Genomic DNA, 13,401 nt, shown 5'->3' with positions numbered 1-13,401 from the left:
ATGCTGTAATTTGACAGCATTCTGGTGATTTTTTTTTTAAGTCCAAAATTTCCATTTATATTGTGTTTATTTTTTTCTTGGTTCTGCTTACTTCAGTCAGACCATAAATATTTTTATGCATCTACCCTGCACAATGCTAAGACTGCATTGGTTCATGCAGATCTTCCCAGACATCTCTGAATTCTCCATATTCAATTATATGATGCTGCAGTATTTTATTACATTCATGCATAACTATTTAGGTATTCCAACTTGGTGGCCAATTCTTTGCTACCACAAAAAAAAAATCCTGCTCTATGTGGATATATATATTCTCCTCACAACTACAACCCTGATATAGGTCTCATCACCCTACACCTGGATTATTACAAATGCTTTTGCCCTGTCTCAGGTGTCTCCCAATTGTCACCCTCCAATAATCATTGAGAGCTTACCATGGATGTGCTAGGCATTATGCCAGGGATACAAAAAAGTCAAAAGAGTCCTGCCCTTAAGAAGCTCACAATCTAACAGGGAAGGAAGGCAGGGAATTCCTAGGAAACTTAAGTTCTGAGCCCCACATGAGGGAAGGCTTGGGGAGGAATTTAGTATGGAGGAGGAGATTCAGGATGACTGAAGTCGGGAGCCTTGGTGCCTGAGAAGACCCTCGACAGTAACAAGTTCAGAGTATTTAGCGGGAAGGATGATGAGTTTTTGTTTGAACATTTAGAGTTGGAGATGTGAGCATAGGACTTGGGAAAGGTGCAGCTAGGGGGCACAGGGAGAGAGTTCCAGTCCTGGAATCAGGAAGACCTGAGTTTGGCCTCAGATATTTACTAGTTGTCACCCTGGATGAGTCAGTTAATTTCTGTTTGCCTCAGTTTCTTCATTGGTAAAGTGGGAATAATAATAGCACCTATCTCCGAGGGTGGTTATGATGATCAAATGAAATAATAATTGTAAAGTGCTTAGCACTGTGCCTAGTACATAATAAGTGCTACATAAATGTGAGCTATTATTATAATAGCTTCTTCTGCATACAGATGACGATTGAAACCCATGGTAGCTGATGAGATTACCAAGTGAGGTAATATGGAGGGTAGAGGGAGAAGAAGACGCAAGACAGTTCTTGGGGCACACCTATGACTAGTAGGCATGACCTGTGTGAAAATCAGGCAGAAGATGCTGGAAAACTGGTTAGAGACAGAAAAATATTCCCAAAATTTAGAAAAGAGTGTTTGGGTGATCAAATACCCAAAGCTTCAGAGTACTCTAGAAAGATGAAGATTTAGAAAAGGCCAATAACTTGGCAATTAAGAGATCACTGAAGAAGTCATTTGGAGAGAGCAGTTTTAGGAGAATTAAGAATTTGGAAGTCAGTTCGCAGATGCTTTAAAATCTTAAAAAGCAACCACTGTTAACTATCAGTAATGTGCCAGTCACTGTGCTAAGGACTGGTGGTGATATAAAGATCCTCGTAGCAAAAGAGAATCCTTTCTCAAGGAGTTTAGAGTCCAGGGAAGAAAAGGAAATGGAGGTATAGACAGTTTTTTCAAGTAGCCATAAAGGGGAGGAGAGTAATGGGATGATCACAAATGGGAGTGATCTGATAAGGGTTTTTATTTCTATTTTTTAAAAGGATCTACTAGAGAGGGAGAGATTGGAGATTAGAATGAAGATGATAGAGGGATCAATCCATTGGAGAGGCCAGGGTGGCATGATGTTAAAAAATAGGGGAATACATGAGTAATGTGAGAACAGAAGGGATGGCCTCAATTTTAGTGAAATGGGAGATAAATATGTCTGCTGGGGTAAGGAGGGATGGGTGAGGGATGTAAATTGGCTATGTGATAGAGGTCTAATCCAAGGACTTGAAGGACAGAGTCTGAAAAGCTGCAGAGGCTTCTCATCAGCAATGGGGGAGGAGCTCAAGAGGATTAGAATCTGGAGGGAGGAGGAGATTCCGAGGGTGGAAACCCTTGGTCTTTCTCTTGAGAAAGCAAAGGGAAAAGTCTTTTCTGAGACTGGATCCTGAGCACTAGACTAAATCCCTCCTTGAACCTGAACACCATCTCCCCCCCCCCCCTCCAAGATCCCAAGAAATGTGGGAAACCTAAGAAGAGGAAGAAATAGCCCTAATGATCTCACAGCTCCTGAACACTCTGGGTCTGGACATTGCTCTGCTGTGACAAAGACCAAGGTTCACCACATCTGAACTTCTCAGAGGCCAGGCTGTCAAGCCTGTGTGTCTCAACTTTGGAGGGAGGGAAGGAAGATTTAGACAGGGGACTTCCTTTCCCCTCCTTCCTCTAGACCCTAACCCTTCAGACATCTTCCTGTTTTACCCCTAACACTAATTGTTAAGACTAAAAGATTGTCATTTATCCTCAAAAAACTTCATTGTGGGTGAAGGAAATAGTCACAGTGGAAGAGGGAGAGAGCTGATCTCTCTCTCTTTCACCAAGGGAAGAAGTTCATCTACAAGACCATTTAATAGAGGGGAGAAAGGGGCAGGTTTAGTGAGGAGACTTATCTGGAGAGGACTGAAGGGGTGAATAACCCATGTCACCCTTCTACCTTCTGGGGCATATATCATCAACTCCTTCTATCCCTTGTCCTAAACTTGAAAGGGGAAGGCTCCATTCTTTCTCCCTTCCTTCATAACATCCAAACCAACCCTCTAATACAGCTATGGGAAATGGCAAATGGATTGCCTCCCTCAGTAGACTTTTTTTTGCTGTCATTGATGATCTGCCCGAATTAATTTTTTAGTAGTTGGCATACTTCCACCCTGCCATTCTCTCCCCATCTCAATGATTTTGATCTTCTCTGGCAGGCATTGTCCAAACTCTGGCCCTCCTCCCTCATTGCCTGCTCCCTTTCTCTCATCCTTCTCAAGCTGAGTCCTGTAACATCCCACTCCAAAACTACCCATTCTTTCTGCTGCACTCTGGAATTTCCATAGTTAAGTTTCCATAGTTAAGAAGCTCGATTTCATCTTAAAACTTATCCTTTTTTCTTCCATCTTTTTACACACCCCAAGACTTGGTGTCTTCCTCATGACATGGCCTCCCTGGACCCCTGCACTGATCATAGTGGAAGACATAATACTTTTTGTTTCTCTTTGCCCCTTTGTCCCTTTCTCTACCACCATCATTCAGTAACTTCTTTGAAGTTCATTCAATCCATATTTATTACCCAATCAAGATTCTGGTAGGTGTTATGTACCACACTCACAATTGTTTATCATTTTCTCTGCCTTATGACACCTACACCTGTTCTTCATCATGGCCTCTAGTCCTCTATCCCTTGTTTTTTTTTTTACCTAGTCCATCACTCCAATACTTTCCTCCCTTCCTCATCTTGATTTTTTGGTGAACCAGTTCAACTCTTCACTGTCCCCTGTTTTCAAGTTCCTTGCTACCTTATCTTCTTCAAACCCGTATCTTTCATTTTAGGATCAATACTGTGTATTGGTTCCAAGGCAGAAGAGTAGTAAGGACCAGGCAATGGGCATTGTGACTTGTCACACAGTATCACATAGCTAGGATGTCTGAGGCCACATTTAAACCTAAGATCTCCCTGCACCCTTGCCACTTTATCCTATTGCAAATCGTGCCCTGCCAGGGCTCAACCTTGTTCTGCTCCTACCCATCCACTGTCTTTGCTACTCCTGAACAGAGCTGGAGAAAATCCTGAAATTTGGGCATGGCGTAGACCCACTATAAATTTATGTTCCATAATGGCAACTGGGCCCTCACAATGTCAGGGCAATCCTTTTACACCTTTGTGATTGATTTACTACTTTGATCACCACACCAATTATTTCAAAGTATTCCACACCTTCAAATCTTTATGACAGTCCTTCCCTTACCCCTTCACTGAAGACCTCACCTCACACTTCATTGAAAACCAAAAGTTCCTCCTCTCTTCTTGGTCATTTTGCATTACTCACATCTTTCCCCCTGCTCTCTCCTGCTTCAGCCCTGTGTCCCATGAAGAAGTACCCACTGTCCTTTCCAAGACAACGCTATCCACATGCACTCTACATCCCAGATCCTATCATGTTTTCCAGTAGGTTGCACCCCCTATCATCTCAGCTCTCTATTTTGGGTTTCTAATTGTCTACTGATTGCTTCTCTGTTGTTTACAAACATGTCCATCCTTGCCTTCCCCATCTTAAGAAAACCAACCTTCACTCAATCCATTGATACTCAAGTCATCAACCTGTATCTTATCCCTCCTCCTTTTTGTGGCGAACTGCCTCCACTTCCTTTCTTCTCTTGTTTTAAACTACAGTCCGGGAATCAACTTCTTTGTTCAACTCAAACTACTCCCTCTAAAGTAGGCTTTCTTAACTGCCAAAACTGAAGAATGTCCATTTCTCAATCCATTTTCTTCTTGACCTCTACAGATTTAAATGTTGCTGATAATCCTCTCCTTGATACACTTCTCTTCAGATGTTTGTAAAACTTCTCTACCTGTCTGGATTTTCATCTTTTTCCAGCTCGTCCTCACAAAAGGCATTCCCCAAGAAAGCCCTTTTCTCTTGTCCTTCTATATTATTTTGCTTGGTGATCTCATCAGCTCCCATGGATCCAAATGTAATCTTTTGCAGATGATTCTCATATTGATTTGTCCAGCCATACTCTTTTCTGATCTTTAGTCTTAGATCTCCAACTGCCTACTTCACAGTTCCAACTGGATGTTTTATAGACATGTTCAACTCAACATGTCCAAAGCTGATCTCATATTTTCCCCTCTAAAGCCCTCCCCTATTTTGAATTCTGCTATTTCTGTTGACCACACCACCATCTTCTGGATCACCTAGATTTTGTCCTTAACTCACTTCTTGTCTGCCATATCCAATCTGTTGCCAAGTCCAGCTGATTACACCTTCTTAATATGTCTTAGATACTTTCCCTCCTCTCCTCTGACACTACCATCACTCTGGTACCAGCTGCCATCATCTCATGCTAGGCTATTACCTGGTAGAGCTGGATCTGGGCCTGTAATCAGGAAGATCTGAGTTCAAGATTGGCCCAAGATACTTGCTAACTGTGTAACCCTGGGCATTACTTAGCCTCTGTTTGCCTTAATCCACTGGAGAAGGAAAGGGCCAGCCACTCCAGTATCTTTGCCAAGAAAACCCCATAGACAGCATTGATATGGTATGGTTCACAAGGCCAAAAAGAGTCAGATGTGCTGGGACAACTGAACAAAAACAACCCTGTGTAACTGCATAGAGCTTGGTGGCACTCCTGATTCTGTCCTCTGGGGCCGAATGGGAGAAGTTTAATCCTTCCTATCCATGCCAGGCCTTCAAATATTTGAAAACAATCTCTTCTTCAGGTTAAATATCTTCGTAGTCCCCAATCTTAATAAAAATAATTTTTGCTCCCTAACTTCTGCAGCAGATTCCTTGTCCCCATTTCTGGTCACTAAACTTCTAGAGAGCTTGTGACTGTCTACAGAGAATAAAATCGGGGGATACTTGGTGCATGGCTTTCTGTTTACAGATGATTGTGTACTCTGCAGTCTCTGAAACTGAGGTGCAACACAGCATGGATCAATTCTCTGCCACTTGTGCTAATTTGGTCTGATAATTTATACCAAGAAAACACTGGTTCTCTTACTAGCCAGCACCACACCATTCAGAAGTGAAACCATTGGTTAGAGCAGATGGTGGAGAAATTGTGAATGCTTTGGATAAGTTCCCTTACTTTGGCAAGGTACTTTCCAGGGATGGCCACCTAGATGATGAGGTTTATGCAATGCATTTACCACAGTTATCCCAGGCTTTGAGAAGATCCAAAGGAAAGTGTGAGAGGGAAGAGGTATTGGGCTGCCTCCCAAACTGAAGGTCTACAGAGCCATTGTGCTGACCTCATTGTATGCTTGCAAAACCTGGACAACCAACTGATCAGCCAAGAAACTGGATTGCATTCAGACTGCAGAGAGCACAATACCAATGGGCTGGCCACATTGTTTGAATGCCAAACCTATGTTTGCCTAAAAGACTTCACTAAGAACTCGCCCAAGGCAAGCACTCACATGCACGTCAGAAGAAGTGAAACAAGGATATTCTCAAGGTCTCTCTGATGAACCTTGATATGGATTGTGAGACACAGGATTCACTGGCACAGGACCATTCAGTATGGCATGTCTACATCAAAGAAAGCAATTTCAGTAACTCAAAAGAAACATGAGATACTCAGATTTGGAAACATCTTGTGCCCAACCTGTGTAGAGCCCTCCAAGCTCATATTGGTCTGATCAGCCATAAGTTGGACGCACTATGTACATTGACCCCAACATAGTGATATCATTTTAGACCTCTTTGAGTGTGAAGGATAACCAACAACCAGCCAATTGGTTAAATAAGAAGCATTCTAAAAACCACCTTTACATGAGATAATGGGAAGCCAGAGATGAACAATTTAGACAATTTAGTTTTAAAATAAGTTTTTATGAAATAATTTAAAGTAAGGTAAGTAAATATTTTATTTTAATCTTAATAAAAATTGTTTTTTACATCATCATTTCTTCCAGTATCTCTCCCATCCCACTTCTAGAGTGCTCATCTCATATAATAAATAGCACTTATTTTAATGAAAAAGAAGAGGAAAAAATCAGTACAGTTGATCAATATATTGTAAAAATAATAGGCAATGAATTAATTATTGGTTATAAACTGATTTAGATACTCTGCTTGCTATGCTTACAAAACATCTTCAGTTCATATCAGTGAGGTGAAGTTTGTAAGTGAACTTCTCTTCAGGGCCAGGTGCAAGGATGCTAAAGAGACTTATTATAAAAAATTAAATATTTATTGAAAATATAAGGATAAAAAAGGATTTCTAACTCTATCCAAATAAAACATTCTGGTTCCACAAGGAACCACTTCACTTATTTACACAGGCTACACTGATCCTGATCTGACTAACCCAAATTTTTACTATTCTAAATAAACTAACACTACTATCCTTATAATTCTTAACTTTGTCTCCAAGTTATAAAAACAACAAAGGCTAGCTGGCTGAGTCTCAGCAAGAACCAAGTAAAGACTGAGCCTTAGCATATTCAGAGTTCAAACTAAAGACCAGGTCTTTCTTTGGTCTTCTCAGAGTTAAAAACAATCTTAAAAATAGAAATAGATGGGGGCAGCTGGGTAGCTCAGTGGATTGAGAGCCAGGCCTAGAGACGGGAGGTCCTAGGTTCAAATCTGGCCTCAGACACTTCCCAGCTGTGTGACCCTGGGCAAGTCACTTGACCCCTATTGCCTAGCCCTTACCACTCTTCTGCCTTGGAGCCAATACATAGTATTGATTCCAAGACAGAAGGTAAGGGTTTAAAAAAAAATAGAAATAGATAGTCACTAGTATTTCCTAAATTGGGAAAGGAAAACATTTAGCTCTTTCAGGCCTTTTTCTCCTTTCCTTCTACCTCAATAAGGAGAGATAAAAAAGATGTTACTTCCTCCAAGCCTTCAGAGAGAGAGACTGCCAATGGTCACAGAAAACCTGTTAGACTTGAAACTGACACTGTCTCAGCTTGGTTTGAAACTCCAATTCTTTCTCAAGCCAACTTCTCTACTTCTTATCACTAAACTAATATAACAAGATTTAATTTCTAACATCCTTATAATTTCTCCCCTTTGAGCATATGGAGAGATTTTAAAAAATCTTAATCTTACACTTATCCTATTCTTATTGCTACACCTTATCTATGCTAACCTGCCCTAGGGATATAGATCAAAGAAAATAAAATTTCAATAAAAACAAATAATCAATGAAAACATGCTTGTACAAATACAAGTGTAAAACATTTGAAACAATAAAATAGTTACAAAAATATACATCAAAAAATCTGCAAGGTATGTGCAATGTGTAATCCCCATGGACCTGAGACCTTTCCAAAGGGGTGTCTTCTCTCATATGTCTTCATTTGAGTACTGCTTGGTCTGGATAAAGTTGTGTTCCCTTTTAATTCATATGTGCAGTTTTTTTGACTTAGGTTGTTTCAGTCACTGTCTATTGTTTCTAGTTTCTGCTTCACTCTGCATCAGTTCCTGTAGATGCATGTTTCTCTGCATTCATCACATTCATGATTATTTTATTACATTCATGTACCAGTTTGTTTAGTCATTCCCCAATTGATGGAAATCCACTTTGTTTCTAATTCTTAAGTATCACAAAAAGTGCTGCTATAAGTATTTTGATGCATTTGGGACTTTCTTATTATGAATGTTTCCTTTGAGTATAAGCCCATTAATGGTGTTTCTTGTTCAAAGGGAATAAGCAGTTTAGTCACTTTATTTGCATAATTCCAAATTGTTTTCCAAAATGGTTGTGCCATTTCTCAGATCCATTTCCCCATATTTGCCATTTTTCACTAGCTCATTTTATAGATGAGGAAACTGAGGCAAACAATATTAAGTGCCTTGCCTAAGACCACAGCTAGTGTCTGAGAAGATGAAGTTGTCCTGATTCTTGGCCCAGTACTCTATCCACTGCACCACCTAGCTACCCCTTTGCCAAACCACTGCCTGTAAGGTATAATGGCGAGCTCTTGGCCTCGGAGTAGGGGACCTTTGTTCTTAGTCTCAAATTTGATATTCAATTAGCAGTATAAGCTAGAGCATTTCCTTTATCTCCTTTGGGTGTCCATTTTCTAATCTAGTCAGGAAGGTATTGAACTAAAGGAATGGTTCCCAAGCCCTTCTTTTTAAACTTTTACTTTCCATCTTAGAATCAATACTGTGTACTGGTTCCAAGGCAGAAGAATGGTTAAGGGCTCAGCAATGGGGATTAAGTGACTTGCCCAGGGTCACTCAGCTAGAAAATGTCTATGGCCAGTTTTGAACCCAAGACCTCCCCATCTCTAGGCCTGACTCTTTATCCACTGAGTCAACTAGCTGCCCCCCAACCCTTTTAATAATTTAAAAAATTATATTTGATAGTGATTGTATTATTAATGCCTACTGACTGAAAAATAATGATATCACACACTCGTTTTGTGAATATGGGTCAGTGACCCACAAATTATAAATGACTGGACTAGACAGACCACTTAAATTCCATTTGACTCTACAATTACATTAAATTTAGTAGTACTATGTTGTGAACAGAAAGGGGCACAGATGTTTTCTGATGGTTTTGAATTTTACCAGGTTCTCAAAACCATAATTGAAGTAATCGGAGAAGTAGCCAAAGGAAGGTCACGATGATTATTGCTCCATGAAAATTGGATGCAGATTTTTTTTCTGCATGGGGAGTCATCCTTGACTCCTCACTCAATCAGCTGCCAAATCTTGTCAGTGCTGTCTCTTCAACATCAGCCTTTATCTCCTTTTCACTCAAATGACCACCTCTTGCTCCGCACTATTGCGATCTTCTTCTTACTGCTCCCCCTGCCTTAAATTTCTCCACTTTTCCACAGAGCTGCCAAAGTAGTATTTGAATTATGGCCAATCCACCACATTCTTTCACTGCTTTGGCTCCCTATTACTAACTACCTCTGGGGAATTCTCTGGTGTTTAAAGCCCTTTGATGCATATCAATCCTCTCCCCCAAAAGTCCCACTTGAATGCCTTGAGGATATGAAGATGACCAAGCTCTCTAGAAGACAATGTCAGAGGAGCACAAGTTTTGACAGGTTTTGCCATGCCAGCAAGGCTGCAAGTATGATCAGAAGCGTGCTAGTAAAATGTTAAATGATCAGCTCTCTGGGGGGGGGAAGGGGGAGAGTGTACCCACAATACCCTTTTAAGTTTAATCTGCATCATTAACATGGATGTGCTGGCAACCTTCCAACAGAGGTAAACAATAGCATAATCGCTTGGCATTTGTCTACAAACTTCAAATTGATAGATTAAAAAATAGCACTCAAAGTCAAAGCGGCTATTTAAGAATCTAACAAAAAACAATATCGAGAGTGTATCTTAACAAGCCCATTTGACAGTCAGAGAACACACTATAAAATGTGTTATATACAATAAATGATAAAAAAGCCTTTCAATAATTGATGATTCCTATTTTAATAATAAAATTACAAGTAGATTATTTATCCTTGTACAAAACTTTTATCTTTGTGCAAAAATACAGCTTTATAAAGGCAAAAAATGGGAAACAACTCATGTCCCCAAATCAGAGAATTAGTGATAAGTAATATAAGTAATATTTTATTGATAAGTCTACATTGGGAGGCAGGTCATATAGAGGAAAGAAGGTAGGACCTGGGTTTGGGGAGACCTGAGTTCAAATTCTGCTTCAGAGAATAGCTGTGTGACTCTGGCCAAGTCACTTAACCTGTCAGCCTCAGTTTCCTCATCTATAAAATAGAGTAATAATGTAATAATTGCACTTACCTCCCAGTATTGTTGTGAAGATCAAATGAGCTGATATTCATAAAATGAATACTAATGATTAGTGCATGATAGCTAAGATAAAAAAAAAATTTTAGAGGAAAGAAGGTGGTGCAATGGGTAGAATGCAGGACCTGGAATCAGGAAGACCTGAGCTCAAATCCAGCCTCAGACATTTATTAGCTGTATGACCTTGGACAAGTTACTTTATCTCAATCTAATCCAGTTTCTTCATCTGTAAAATAGGGATTATGATAAGCTCCTAACTCCTAGGGTTGTTGTGAGAACCAAATGAGTTAACAGATATATAGTGCTTTGCAAATGTTAAATGCTAACTATTATTAATATTGAACCAAGGACATAATTTTACAGATGAAGAAACTGAGGCTGAGATAAATTAAGTTATTTGCTCAGGGTCATAGTTTCTTCCTCACTCTAAAGTCTAGTAGTACTCTATCCAGTGCACCACCTAAATGCCTAGGAATGTAATGTAATGGAATTTTATGGAGCCATATTTGAATGGATCTGTAATTGCACTAATTTTAGATGTTCCTTCCAACAATGGAGATTGCCACCCATTTGTGCCTGCCTATGCTGACACTGTACTAAGAGTCATAGTCTACTTGGTTCAGACCCTCCTGAAAACATTTACTAGATGTGTGATCCTGGGATTGTCACTTAAACTTTTTCCACCTCAGTTACCTCATCTGTCAAATGAAGAAAGGTTACTCCCAATGGCATCTAAAGACTCTTCCAGATTAAAATCTATGATCCTATAACTTTTATCCACATATTCTTAAAGTTTACTACAGGAATCCACCCAGTGTGCTGGAGACTTTTTTTTTTCTCCTGACAGGATACTAATGGGTCCCTTGGGATGCCCACCCATCAGCCCTCCCATGTGACCAGCCCATCTTCTCTATTATCACACATATCTCCATGGGCACATATCCCTGAAGACCTTGGGGAGTGAGAGCCTTGGGGAATAAGGGCAAGAACACACATTCCTTACCAAGAGATAGGAAGAATACTCAGACATACAGAATTGGGTACAGAAATACATTTCACTCAATAGGGAAACATAGGAGGCAAAGGGTAGAAGAGGAAGGGTAGACTAAAGGGTTACAGTGGAATGAGACTGTGCTGTCTCTAGCAGAGATAGAAATGTGGGAATTAGCAGCCAGCTGAAAATGGTTATCTTGCATCTGGTGAGAACTGGACCATATACTAATGAGGATCGTGTTGGGACCCGTGAAAAATCCATGGCTCCCTTCAAGGGCTGCTGGTTCATTTGCTCTCAGGTAAGAAGCTGAAGAAAATCCCCATTCTCACAGTGATGGCTGCAGTAAAGTGATCAGCAACAATTCAAATCTGATATATCTTGACCCCACAACTATATATTTTTTATAGAAAAGGGAAAATAAAGTAAAACCAAAAATTCTATGATAAAAAAAGAACTTGGACATTTTCAAGAAATCTTCAAAGAAAATTGTCCACATTTTTTAGAAGCAGAGTGCAAAGTTGAGTTAGAAAGACTCTATAGCTCACCTACTAAAGCAAACCCCAAAATGAAAATTCCCAGTAACATTGTAGCGAAAATCTAGAGCTTCAGGATCATAGAAATAATACTGCAAGGAGGCAGAAAGAATTCAATTACTGAGGAATCACTGTCAGAATCACACACAAATTAGGAGCCATTATTCAAAAAGAGCCAAGAACTTTGAATATGATATCCCAGGTGTCAAGGGTTATGGGCTTAGAGTCAGAAAAACTGAATATAATGCTGGGGGAGGACAGGGAGGAGAGGGAGGAGGAAAGGACCTTGAATAAACAAGAGAGCTGTGGAGAAACTTTGAAGTTCAACCACAAGGAGTGAAGAGAAACAAAAAGGTAAATGTGGATGAACAATGATAAAGAACTAAACAAAGATAAATTACTTATATTCAAATATGGGGAAATGATACATGCATTTCCTCTGATCTGTCTCATCATCAGAACTTATAGAGGGAGCCCCATTAGACAAGGTCTAGAAATGGTTCTGTTATGTCTTAATGATCTAAGAAAAGAATGGAAAAAGAAGAATAACCTAGGGGATAGTGGGTGGGAAAGGAAGGAAAAATTAGCACCTAATCAGGGTGTACAAGTAAACATCCATACAAATAAGGCGGTGGGGTAGCTGCTATTTGAATTTTATTCTCATCTAACCTGGTCAAAAGTAGGAAGTATACTCTGACACACAGAGTTAGGTACAGAAATACATTTCTCTCAAAAGAGAAATAGGAGGGAAAAGGAAGAGGGAGGGTAGACTAAAGAAGGGATTAGTTCTAAGCAAAACAAATTCCAAGGACGTACAAAAATGTTTATAGCTCCTTTTGAGGTGACAAAGAATAAGAATTTGCCAAGTTGTCCATCAGTTGAGAATGAATCAGAAAACTGTATAAATGTGATGGAATACTATTGTTCTGAACTTGTATCAATGTAACAAGACTAACCAGGATTCCAGAAGACTAATGAAGAAACATGCTCCCCACTTTCTGATAAAAAAGTGAAGGACTCAGTACAGAATGAAATATTTTTATTTTGCACATGGCTAATGTGAAAAGTTGTTTTGATCGACTAAACATGTTTGTAATGGGTATTGTTTTTCTTGTGTTCTAAGTTGCAACAGGGGTGGGTCAGTGATTGGGGCTGGAGAGTGAGAAGTTGGATTTTGGCTGATTAAAACATTTCCTCCCTCCCTTTCCTTTCCTTCCCCCCCCCTCTCTCACACACACACACACTCTCTCTCTCTCACACACGCACCTCTCTCTCTCTCTCTCTCTCTCTCTCTCTCACACACACACACACACACACTCTCTCTCTCACACACACACACTCTCTCTCACACACACACACACTCTCTCTCTCTCACACACTCTCTCTCTCACACACACACTCTCTCTCTCTCACACACACACACTCTCTCTCTCTCACACACACACTCTCTTTCACACACACACACTCTCTCACACACACACACTCTCTCTCTCTCTCACACACACACACACCTGTCTGCT

The sequence above is a fragment of the Monodelphis domestica genome, chromosome 6, assembly GCF_027887165.1.
Source record: "Monodelphis domestica isolate mMonDom1 chromosome 6, mMonDom1.pri, whole genome shotgun sequence".
Classification (NCBI taxonomy): Eukaryota; Metazoa; Chordata; class Mammalia; order Didelphimorphia; family Didelphidae; genus Monodelphis; species Monodelphis domestica.
Note: the sequence above shows the minus strand (reverse complement) of the source record.